Below are 12,937 nucleotides of genomic sequence, written 5' to 3'. Positions count from 1 at the left end.
GAGACCACCTGGGAACCACACTTGGGCTCTGTGAGGGAAGAAAGACAGGATGTAAATGTGGAGAAATTAATACAGGCCTCCCCCTACTTACAATTGATTCACATGCAACTGTATATATGTGTAACCAGTGGTGTAGCGTTGCCGCGGGGGCAGAATTGTTAGGGGCACAAAATTTCAACACCCGGTTCTGCCTCAATACAGCCCCATTGAAAACAGCTTCTCCATGTGACCTGGAAAGTGACCTCTTCAGACAATGGAACAACTCTTGTTTTCCTATCTCTATGGCTGTGATCTCCTGGGTGGCATGGACACAATTAGGCAGTTGAATACACATGCGTTCTCCATCCATTTTCCTCCCTCCCCACCCCCACCGCATGCTGGCAACCCGCGCTACGCCACTGTGCAGTGCCTGGAAATAAATAGATTCAAACCAGGAAATAGTGGGAGAGAGCTGGAGAGTCTTTGTGGCTCCCTGGAGCCCAAAGAGGACTTCAGTGAGGGCAGAGGAAGCCCCGAAGAAACCCGAAGCACAGCTTTGTTTAGGTTGTTCAGCTTCCCCGCCTAACAGCTGGTGTGCGGGGTAGCACAGCAGCAGCCGCTTTCCAGCTCATCCTCCGGCCGGCCCCAGAGCTTCAGCTCCATATGTTTTGGTCTGGATTGGAGAGAGCTCTGGAGAACAGGGAAAAAGTTGGTGTTCAGAGGTTTTATAGAGGGTTCTCCCTACTTAAACACAATTTTCGATTTTGTGCATGGGTACCCAAAATGTAACCCCCCACATTATGGGGAGACGCCTGTAAATAAATAAGTGTTACAAAGGCACATCAAGGCCAGGTAGAATGACCACTGACTGGGGCAGTTCTGGGCAGGAATGAGTCCTGTGACTATTTGGTCTGGGTGAGCTAAAGGAGGGGGCCACGCCATCTCATCTGATACAGCCAAGTAGTGTGGCAGCTGCTGGAGGCAATCGTTCTTACAGTGGTCATCCGAGCAACACCTCTTGGAAAAATCTTCATTGCAAGCACGTCATTCTTTCAGCTTCTCCGGAGCGTGACGATTCCAGGAGTGGGGAGGGCTGCTGGAAGAATGCTGGCAATAATTTGAAGCGCAGCATTTCACGGGAAAGAGCACATGGACCATTGCATCAATCGCCCCGCACAGCGGGTGGAAACTGTTGCCACATACTTGATGTTGTTTTTACCTTTCCTTCATCCCTCGCTCAGATTAAGCAACACCTGATGAAGCCATGAAACCCAGAGGGCAAGACCCTTGTAAACAGGAGGCAAAGAGCGTTCAGGCAGGAGAGACCTGCCTCTGGCTTAAAGACATGCTCTGCTCTCCTGCAGGTGTGCACAATTGCTGGCACGCCAAACCAAGCCACGCTGCCCACCGCTATGCTGGCATCGCGTCAGGGCTATGCCTTGAAACTGCCATAAGAGAGGGGCTGCCAGGCAGCTGGTGGAACACCGTCCAAGACAGGTGGGCTCTTGCTTTAGGAAGCTGAGCAGATTTGCTCGACAAGCTGACATTTCCCCCAGTTTTATTTTCAATGGAAGAAAATGGAAGAAAAACGCCTGCTTTGATTGGCGTTTGTCCATACGCTTTCCCTCTGATTCCAAGCCAAGGAACCGGGAAACAAATGTTTTCTTGCCTTGCAGTCTACACACACTCGTTTTGGCTTTGGACGTTCCGTTGTTGTTGTTTTTCTCCCTCCGCAGAGCCATAATTCTGCGTGAAACGTTAGGAAACAGATGCCAGTGAGCAGGCAGCACTGGGCTAGGCAAACCAGTAGCATGAAGCCATTTCCTGTGTCTAGATGTTCCTTTGGGATGTCTCATCCATTCTTCACTCACCGAGCATCTTTCCTTTGTATAAGAAGCTGGTAGAATAGGCTGGGATGGTGCTAGTGGTCAAGGTGTTGGTAGGGACACTAAGCCTTTGGCCCTTATCCATGTCAGCGTTTGCTTACATTCATCCCTTCTGTGTCTCTTTCTTTTACCTCTGAGAAAGCTTATTCTGGAATAAGGTGCCACACGACTCTTGGCTGCTACTGCTACAGTGGACCTAACAGTGTTAACAGCTCTCCTTGTGACACTTGTCATTCAGTTCCTTCCTTCTGTTGTCTCACCCACTACTGCCATTCTAAATATGTGGCTGTATTCTGCAACATGTTGTTAACACGCCAATAGGATGTTAACAGTGGACCCTCCACACTTCAACCTGATTTATTAGTTGTTCCCAATGTTTCTACATTATTGCCTGCTGCAGAAGCACTCTTGTGATGTAGCGCAGCAAAAACAGGACACCCTCCCCCCCAAAAAAAATCACCCTAGGTATTTATGGTATTTAAAGTTGCAGGATATCAGCCTGGATAGCTCAGTTGGTTAGAGCGTGGTGCTGATAACGCCAGTGTTGCAGGTTCAATCCCCGTATGGGACAGAGCCTCTCCTCCTTACAGAGGGGAGGAGTTGTGAGCAGGAACCATTCCTTGCGTTGGCAGGGGGCGTTCCAGCCCCTGCCCAGCTGGCCTGGCTGCCGTGCCACGCCCCCATGTAGCCAACCAATCAGGTGGAGTCTTGGGGGCGGGGTTTTGCCACTCCCATGCGGCCGCGGCAGCACTTCCCTTTCATTCCGCTGCTGGTTTTTGTCGGATCACCCACCCACCCTCCCTTTAGTTCATTGCTTGGTTCTTGACATTGCTATGGACCCGTGGTTGGTTGCCTTGGTTGTCCAGTGGGCCTGGTAGGAATTTTTATCCAACTGGCAAATTGGCACCGGCCACTTGGTTTTCCGCCTACCTGGTAGCAAATCATCACAACTTTTAGGTTTTGGCGGTTAGGCATTGGAATATGTTGGTGTGTTGGAGGGCAGGGTGTGGCCATCGCCTACCCCTCCACTTTATGGGTATTCCAGTAAAGGAACCAGGCAGTCATGGATCCTGTCCAATGCCCTTGCTGGTGGCTAGGGCCATGGCACGACCCCCCGGTGACATCAGGGGAAGCTTTCAGTTGTATTTGCGTGAACAGGCTCCCCCCACTGGTGGTTAACCCTTGATAGACTCACCCCTCCCTGAAGGGGTGGAGTCACGCTCTGTTGTTTTATCCAATGCCTAAGCCAATACCTCTCACGTGCTGTAATCAGTTGTGGCCTTTTTTAGCCCGTTAACCTAATATACTGTGTCCATGTGTCTTTCTTAGACCCAAGCAGGTGGTGGGTCCTTGAATCACAACTGCATATCCCTGCATTGCAAGGGGCTGTGTTTCCCAACCTTGTGCCTCCAGCTGTTTTTGGACTACAATTCCCATCATCCCTTGCCACTGGTCTTGCTAGTCAGGGATGATGGGAGTTGTAGTTCAAAAACAGCTGGAGGCACAAGGTTGGGAAACACTGAACTAGATAATCCTCAGGATCCCTTCCAGCTCTGCAATTCTGTGATCCAGCAGGAAGCTGTGTTCTTATGGACAAATTCATGGCTATGTTCTACCTTCACTGCTGCTGGAATCTGCAGGTGAGCAGTGTGCTGTTGCATTCATGTCCAGCTTGCAGGCTCCCCACGGAGATCTGGTTGGCCACCGTGATGCTGGACTAGACAATTCACTGGTCTCATCCAGCACATTTGTCTTTCTCCCCCCAATTTTTTAAAATTCATTTTATAACACAAATAACACAAACAGAAAAACAACAATACAAACAAATTCTTGTCATATCCTTATTTTTTCTAAACATTGTTAAGTGGGCTTCCCCTAGTCCCACCTACAGTCGTGCCTCGCAAGACGAAATTAATCCGTTCCGCGATTCTCTTCGTATAGCGGTTATTTAGTCTTGTGAAGCAAGCCCATTGACAGCTTAGCGGATTAGTGCTATTAGCGGTTTAGCGGCTTTAGCGGATCAGCTGATAAGCGGCTTATCAGCGGATCAGCTGATAAGTGGCTTATCGGCTTAGGAAAAGGGGGAAAAAGGGGGGGAGACCTGCAGGAACTCGCAAGACATTTCGTCTTGCGAAGCAAGCCCATAGGGAAATTCGTTTTGCGAAGCGCCTCCAAAACGGAAAACTCTTTCGTCTAGTGGGTTTCCCGTCTTGCGAGGCGTTCGTCTTGCGGGGCACCACTGTATCTGATTTTCATTTTACTTCATCTATAGCAGTTTCCATATATTTACTGTATTTTTGCTTTCTATGGAAGCCACCCAGAGTGGCTGGGGAGGCCCAGCCAGATGGGCGGGGTATAAATAATAAATTATTATTATTATTATATCATAGTTTCTAACCATCTTTTTTTAAAATCACACTTAAAATAATTTTATCACTTACAAATAATACTATTTTAAAATACACTATCTTCTACTTCTAACCCTACAGCCTATATCCACTTCCAAAGATATTCTAAGATTTCAATATTAACATTTTTTTTCAAATATTCCTTAAACTTCTTCCAGTCTTCTTCCACCGTCTCTTCTCTCTCATCTCAGAGTCTCCTGGTCAGTTCGGCAAGTTCCATATAATCCACCATCTTCATCTGCCATTCTTCGATAGCTGGTAAATCTTGTTTCTTCCAACAGATTTGTCTTACGTGTTACATTCTTAAGATTCAAGACATGCACAAGTTTGGGTGAGGAAGCGCTATGTCCACCCCAAAACATTTGCAGGCACAAACTGGAAAAGCAGGATTGTGTATAACCACCCCAATAAACATCATGAGCACAAATTATGAATGCACAAGGATACCAGCAAATTTGTGCTTAGAGGAGACCCTTTGAAATTAACGGACCTAATGTCCATTGTTTTCAGTGGGCCTCCTCCGAGTATGGCTAATGCTCGTTGCAATCCTAAGCTCCTCACTTCATGCGCATACAACATGGTGTTGTATAAATACTGAATAAAAACAGTATGGGAGCAGTTCTGAAATGGGCGTCATTCCAAGGCATCTGAAAGGGTCATTGGAAGACTCCCATGCCTGACAATACAATACAACCTTTCCTGTTTTTTTGCTTGGCATCTAGCACACATGCCGCCGAATTATCCCTGATAAGATAGCCATGTGCATAAGCAAGGAGGGCTGATTGTAACTTCGAACAGTGCTATGGCAGCTTGGAGAAGGTCGTACTTCCAAAATAAAAGAGGGAAATGAAAGCCATGCCATTGGTAATGAATTTTATATCCTTAACTGCAGGCACTCTGCATGTTCTCTTTCGACTGGATGCAGAAGTGTCTTTCCTGACGGCAAGTCATTTGAGCTTTCAAAGCTGCCTTATATTGTACCTTCAGCCCACAAGCCTAGTTAGAGGGCAATTGTTTCTGATTTGGCAATTTGAACCGGCAAAAAAATAATAATAATTAATCAAGTGAAAGGAGAGGACCTTTTTAGTTGTGGCTCCCCATCTGCGGAATGCTCTCCCCAGTGAGGTCTGCCTGGTGCCTTCATTGATATCTTTTTTGGCACCAGGTAAAGGTGTGCATTCCACCCCACCCCCCAGATTTTGATAGGCTAAGGCAGCCTTTCTCAGCGTTGGGTCTCCAGATGCTGTTGGACTACAACTCTCACCATCCCTGCTAGCTAAGGATGATGGAAGTTGTAGTCCAACATTTGGGAACCCGATTTTGGAAAGGCTGGGCTAAGGCGATGCTCTTTTGTTAACTAGCGTGCCGCCAAATTTTCCTGCGGCTGTTACGTTGGGTGGTTTCTTTCTGTTTTTATGGTATAATGTATTTATATTTTAAATGTCTTATAAATCGCTTGGAGACCTTTGGGTAACGAAAGACAAATAAGACAAATATGAAGACTTATTTTTCCGGGCCAAAAGGAAAAAGGCAAATGAAAAGACACTGACTCGAGTGTTTTCACTTGTGTAATCAACTTCTGGGGCATGTGAAGGAGGGGGGAGGGATATTGAATGGGGTTTCAAAGCTTGTCTCTCTGATTTGCAAATATCCCATAATAACAACAACAAAGGATGCTTTCATGCTGCGTAGATTGGAAAGGAGCGAAGTCAGGAGATGAGTGTTCATAAGATGTTGGCTGAGGTCCTTCGCACTCCTGGCACAAACCCCTGTCTCTTTCGCTAGGGCTAATGATGCCCTGAAGCCTCAAGAACAGAGGTGTCTCCCTTTGTTAAGCATGGGAGCAGTCACATGCCCACAGGGGATCGCAGCTACTTCCTATCACTGGATTCATCCATTATTGTTGCATTGAACATTTAGGGAGAAAGAGAATTTGAGGACAGGGGGCTTTGTGGTGCGACTCCACCTCACTTTCCTAAGTAAGTGTGTGCTTGGCTTACACGGAAGTTGTACAGTCATACCTCGGGTTGAATGTGCTTCAGGTTGAGCACTTTCGGGTTGCGCTCCGTGGCAACCTGGAAGTAACGGAGCGTGTTACTTCCGGGTTTCGCTGCTCGCACATGCGCAGACGCTCAAAATTACATCACGCGCAGGCGCGGAAGTGGCAAAAAGCGGCATGCGCAGACGCGCTGTCGTGTCGTACATTCTATTCAGGATGCGAACGGGGTTCCAGAACGGATCCCGTTCGCATCCCGAGGTACCATTGTACTGGTGGAACGACAACCGGATTCTGTTAACAAAGCCCTTTTCGGTTTCACATGGTGTTAAGGCCTTCCAGGTTCACTCAAACACCAAAATGCTTGGAAATTAAAGCTGCTAAGGGCCACACGCTTTTGCTATTTGGGAAATATATAGATGCACAAGGAGAAGGGGACGACAGAGGACGAGATGGTTGGACAGTGTTCTCGAAGCTACCAGCATGAGTTTGACCAAACTGCGGGAGGCAGTGGAAGACAGGAGTGCCTGGCGTGCTCTGGTCCATGGGGTCACGAATAGTCGGATGCGACTAAACAACTAAACAACAACAGCAATAGATGCAGTGCTGTTTTCTAGAAAATGAGGTGCCGGAATCACCATGAACGCCTCCTTCGTTCTCTTGGAAAGGCAATGGTGCCCAACTCAGAGGTGCCAGAATTGAGTTCTGGTGTGTTTCAGCTGGAAAAAAAGACCTGTATATATTGTTTGGTATCTTACCCTGTGGTTAGTTCCATCTGCCTTGGCTCTGTATGGCTGTCAGTGGCAGAGAGGTGGATCCAAACCCCAGATTTGTCTGTTCCCTGAAATCATCACACGTTGTCAATGTAGCTTTCTTGCAAACTAAGCTACCACCCCATGTTGCAAGTAGACATCCCGTAATTCCTACTAGCAAGTAATAAGGCATGGGTGATGCCACCCAGGGATGCATTAGGATGACTCGGAAAGAGAGGGGCTGTTGATCATTGGTAGGTGCCCTGTGCTGTAGGCAGGAAAGTCCTGGGTTTGATTCCTGGCATCCAGGTGCAGAGAACCTTTAACCCTTCAGATGCTGCTGAACTTCAACCAGCATCATCCCTGCCATTGGGCTTGTAATTATTGAACGCGCAGTAGCTTCAGATCTGTAACCACTCTCCCAAGGAAGAGTTGAGAGCCGTGTGTGTGTTTGTGTACTGGGCAACCCAGTCAGATGGGTCAGGTACAAATAAATAACAAAACAACAACACAGAGAATCGGTATTTATGGTTCCAATTACAGTGGTACCTCAGGTTACATATGCTTCAGGTTACATATGCTTCAGGTTACATACGGTTCAGGTTACAGACTCCGCTAACCCAGAAATAGTAGAATCATAGAATAGAATCATAGAGTTGGAAGAGACCACAAGGGCCATCGAGTCCAACCCCCTGCCAAGCAGGAAACACCATCAGAGCACTCCTGACATATGGTTGTCAAGCCTCTGCTTAAAGACCTCCAAAGAAGGAGACTCCACCACACTCCTTGGCAACAAATTCCACTGTCGAACAGCTCTTACTGTCAGGAAGTTCTTCCTAATGTTTAGGTGGAATCTTCTTTCTTGTAGTTTGGAACCATTCCTCCGTGTCCACTTCTCTGGAGCAGCAGAAAACAACCTTTCTCCCTCCTCTATGTGACATCCTCTTATATATTTGAACATGGCTATCATATCACCCCTTAACCTCCTCTTCTCCAGGCTAAACATGCCCAGCGCCCTTAGTACCTTGGGTTAAGAACTTTGCTTCAGGATGAGAACAGAAATCATGCTCCGGCGGTGCGGCGGCAGCAGGAGGCCCCATTAGCTAAAGTGCTGCTTCAGGTTAAGAACAGTTTCAGGTTAAGAATGGACCTCCGGAATGAATTAAGTACTTAACCCGAGGTACCACTGTATCCGTCACAAGAGTAGGTAAGAAAATAATAATGAATAGGTACCCCCCGCCAAAAAAAAAGGTTCACAATAGCAAGGTGTGATAATGAGAAGGTAAAAATTGGACACAAACTTTTAGAAGCTGCAAAAGCAAAGTTTGCAGCTGCTACTAAAAGAGTTATCCTAGTACAACAGGTCGTAGAATACGGTTTCCTCCATGCTAATCTGGTGCGAACAATAGTAAAACGCAAAATCCTAGTTATCACAAGGAAGATGTCTCAGTTACTGCTTGCTCTCCATCACCTCTGCTCTGGAAAGAAAAAGTCCCAAGAGTTGTGTTCTCCCCATGCTCCCTCTTCACTGACTCCTAGTACGTTTCTGAGCACAATTCAAAGTGTTGGTGCTGACCTTTAAAGCCCTAAACGGCCTTGGCCCAGTAGACCTGAAGGAGCGTCTCCACCCCCATCGTTCTGCCTGGACACTGAGGTCCAGCGCTGAGGGCCTTCTGGTGGTCCCCTCACTGCAAGAAGTGAGGTTACAGGGAACCAAGCAGAGGGCCTTCTCGGTAGTGGCGCCTGCCCTGTGGAACGCCCTCCCAGTAGATGTCAAGGCAATAAACAACTATTTTACTTTGAAAAGACAACTGAAGGTGGCCCAGTTTAGGGAAGTTTTTAATGTCTGATGCTGTATTGTTTTTAATATTTGGTTGGAAGCCACCAGAGTGACCGGGGAAACCCAGCCAGATGGGCAGGGTATAAATTATTATTATTATTATTATTATTATTATTATTATTATTATTATTATATTCACTACACCACTAGCCATAGTGTCGTGCGAGTTCTGTACACACAGCAAGTAGGGGTGCACTTTTCTGTGTGGGTTTCGCTTTCAGGCATTCTTTAAGGAACTCGGGAGAAATGTGCAACTGTGCCTGTTTTATCACCATGCTCTTAATCCCAAAGTCAGGGCACACCTGCGTGTTAGAGAACTTCCCCTGTTCTCGGGGGCTGAGCTCTAGCATGGAAAACAGCAGAATAATAATAATAATAATAATAATAATAATAATAATAATAATAATAATAATTATTATTATTATTATTATTATTATTATTATTAATACCATGGCCATCTGGCTGAGTTGCCCCAGCCACTCTGGGCAGCTTCTGAGGCCTGAGCCCAGATGAATTCTGGCTCAAGTTCAGCCTCATGTTTTTTCCCTTTTTCTAAATGCCAAAACAACGTCGAGTAGAAAAATAACAACTAAGCAGCCCTTTCTGCAAAGCGTTGGCCTGTCTCTCCAGTGGTGCTGTTGAATCAGTTATCTCCCCCGCCGCAGGTCTTCTTAGCATTCTTCCCACGCTGAGTCATTGCAGTAGTATTCTGTTGTCAGGCTTCTCCGCTACCACCCAAGCAGTGAGACAAGTTGTCACCCTCAACAAGCCTGCCAGCAGCTGACACGAAAAACGCTCCCCGCTCGGCAGTTGTTCCGTTCCGTAGTAACTTCCACCCACTTCCAGAGAAGTTTGTGAAACGAAAGGGCCGTGACAGCCCCGAAAGAATAGGAGAGGAAGAAAAGGTGTGGGGAGGAACTGGATTTTTTCGGTAAAGCATATGGCTGGAACCCAGGGGAAAATCTCACATTCACAGGAGAAAACTCTCACATTATTCTCTTCTCCACCCATGCACAGTGCATGTCATCAGGACGTTAAATGTGAGTCTGTCCCCATATTTGTGGTTGCTTGCTCACATCAGGTGCTGCGTTTTTTACTGCCTCTCCTTTTTTTATTGGGTAGGCAAACTAAGGCCCAATCGCCTTCTCAATCCGGCCCGCGGACGGTCCGGGAATCAGCTTGTTTTTACATGAGTAGAATGTGTCCTTTTATTTAAAATGCATCTCTGGGTTATTTGTGGGTAATAGGAATTCGTTCATTTTCTCTCTCCAAAATATAGTCTGGCCCCCCACAAGGTCTGAGGGAAAGTGGACCGCCCCCCTGCTGAAAAAGTTTGCTGACCCCTGTGCTAGAAGATGACTTTCAACTGTTTTGGGTGCCTTAAGTTGTTGGGCGTCAACTGGGAAGGAGAGGTCCTGAACAACTTAGGAAACATAGGAAAACAGCTTGCCTTATACAGAGTCAGACCCTTGGTCCATCTGGCTGTAGTGGACTGTTGTGGATGCAGAGGAATGGTGGGAAAAAGAAGAAGAAGAGGAGGAGGAGGAGTTGTTTGGATTTGATATCCCGCTTTATCACTACCCTAAAGAGTCTCAAGGGACGCGGGTGGCGCTGTGGGTTAAACCACAGAGCCTAGGACTTGCCGATCAGAAGGTTGGCAGCTCGAATCCCCGCGACGGGGTGAGCTCCCGTTCCTCGGTCCCTGCTCCTGCCCACCTAGCAGTTTGAAAGCACGTCAAAGTGCAAGTAGATAAATAGGTACCACTCTGGCGGGAAGGTAAATGGCGTTTCCGTGTGCTGCTCTGGTTCGCCAGAAGCGGCTTAGTCATGCTGGCCACATGACCCGGAAGCTGTACGCCGGCTCCCTCGATTAATAAAGCGAAATGAGCGCCACAACCCCAGAGTCGGTCACGACTGGACCTAATGGTCAGGAGTCCCTTTACCCTTTACTTAAGGAGTCTCAAAGCAGCTAACATTCTCCTTTCCCTTCCTCCCCCACAACAAACAGGAACCAGCTGGGGAGCCCCCAAGGGAAAAAGGCTCAGAGCCCTGGAATTTTGGATGGGATAACAATGAGTGGTCAGAGAAGACTGGGAGGAGGAGGTGTCAGAAGCTGAAGAGATAACAGGGCTTAGTGAGCTGGGAGAGTCTGTGGCAGAGAGAGGTCGAGAAGCAGAAGCTGAAGCGAAGAGGGCCCAAGAGGCAGGCTGGTGAAGAGTCACAGGTGTCTCCTGCTGCTGCTGCTGTGACAAGCTCCCCACCTCCCAGGTCTTGCAGAACCAGAAGAGGCATGAAAAGGGCAGAGAAGTTAGCTTCAAACAGACGCAATGGGGGAAACCATTGAGAGGAGGGTACTATAGGGAAGCGGGGACTTTAAGTCTCAGCAACTCATCCGTGGGGAAGACCTACTGGAGATGAGCTGCTGTGCTCATTAGACCTGACACTCTGTGCAGATTGTGTTCTTGCTAAGGAAGAGTTAACTCCAACTTTGAACAGTGTGATTTACTGCCGGCTCGCTCCTGACACTAGCTCAGCGTTGTTTGCACTGATGGCTGTCCAGAGGCATTCCCAGCTTTACCTGGGGATTGCTAAAATTGAACCTGAGACCTTTATGTATAAAGCAAGTGCGCTGCCACTGAGCTCTAGCGCTTCCTTCAAAAAGAAGAGCTCTTCTGGACGGAGGGCATCCTTTGGTCTGTCCTGAATCTGGCACCAATCAATTTTTAAGTGTGCATGTGTGTGTGTTTTGAGAGAGAGAGTTAGAGGTGTATATTGCAAGAAATTATAAATGGTCTCTGTTATGTACTGAGTTGAATAGGATCCAAAATGCAACAGTCTGATTGGTCCTAGAACAATAGGATTCAGAATGCAGCAGTCTGATTGGTCCTAGAACAATGCAGCAGTATGATTGGTCTGCAGAAGCCACCCAATCCAGCTCCAGATGGAAGTGAATCCACAACCTGATTGGCCTACAGGAGAATTCCGGAATTAGCCAACCACGTGCAGCCCGTTGTGTAAATAATGTATATAAAGCGGATACTTTAAGGGGACTTTCATTCCCTCCTCACCACTATGAGCTGAATAAAGAGCATGAAATCCACTCTCGACTCTGAGTATATTTCAGTCTCAAACTGCAGTTGGGAGTTAGGAGGCAAGTCCACTTCAGACCGTTCTGAAACGACGGGTCAGAAGAAGAAAGCAAGGTTGAGGAAGTCTACATCGTCCTTCCTTAGGAAAGACCTAGCTGGTGGCAGAGACGACCAACATCCTCCTGCAGATCACCAGCTCTAGGTTTGTTGAGACCTTAGATCCTGGCTGGCAAGTTTCCATCTGGAGGGCTGGGGGGGGGGAGGCTGCCTATCAGAGAGAGGTGGCACATGCAGCTCTGTGTGCCTTCGCTTCCCATCCAAGCACATGGTTAGCGCTATAAAAATATTAATAGGAGTTGCAGATTACTCACTGGGTTGCTGTGAGGTCAAACAAGACAAAGCACTCAGCGCGGTGACAAGCAGCGATCATAAAACGACGGCAAAGCTCTGACAGCCTCTGCCTACCTCTTCTATCTAGTGGAGCAGATTGTGCAGCTTACGTGTTGAACCCAGTGGCACTGAGCCCCCTTAACGGGATTTCCCCACCCCCAAAGCACTGAAATTGCTGCTGGCTGGTTCTGTGACCAAGTACTTCACTCAGCTATCTGCTATCTGCGTGCCCCAGATAGCTGGGGCTGCCTGTGGGCCTCAGGGCCAAATCCAGGCTGACAATTATTAGGTTCACCCACCTGCACCTGCCAACCCATAGATAAAAGGAGTGTATGACTGTTGGCTGTGAGTTGCTGGCAGCCCCTAAGGACCTAGTTCTCACTGACAGTGACAGGTAATTGAATGCTCCAGACAAAAAAAGAAACCCCCACCCAAGCATGTCAGGGAAACCTTTTGCTTGGCATCTAGTTTCCTACGTGCATATATGGGGCATCGTCCTGAACTGCAGAGTTGGAAAGGATATAATAATAGTAATAATTTTAATATTTATACCCCGCCCATCTGGCTGGGTTGCCCCAGCCACTCTGGGCGGCTTCC

The 12,937-nt window shown here is 47.6% G+C and overlaps 1 long non-coding RNA gene across 1 annotated transcript; it reads right to left on the bottom strand.

Annotated features, from left to right (window-relative positions):
- Window positions 1–4,472: 4,472 nt before the first annotated feature.
- LOC309349180 lies at window positions 4,473–12,342 on the bottom strand. The gene is made up of 3 exons (XR_014159802.1): window positions 12,322–12,342; window positions 7,028–7,110; window positions 4,473–4,575 (listed from the first exon to the last, which is right to left on the bottom strand). It is a non-coding gene; the product is annotated as an uncharacterized lncRNA (long non-coding RNA).
- Window positions 12,343–12,937: the final 595 nt, after the last annotated feature.

Source organism: Podarcis erhardii (assembly GCF_964252035.2).
Source record: "Podarcis erhardii genome assembly, chromosome: 8".
NCBI lineage: Eukaryota > Metazoa > Chordata > Lepidosauria > Squamata > Lacertidae > Podarcis > Podarcis erhardii.
Note: the sequence above shows the minus strand (reverse complement) of the source record. Positions and strands in the feature narration are given on the sequence as shown.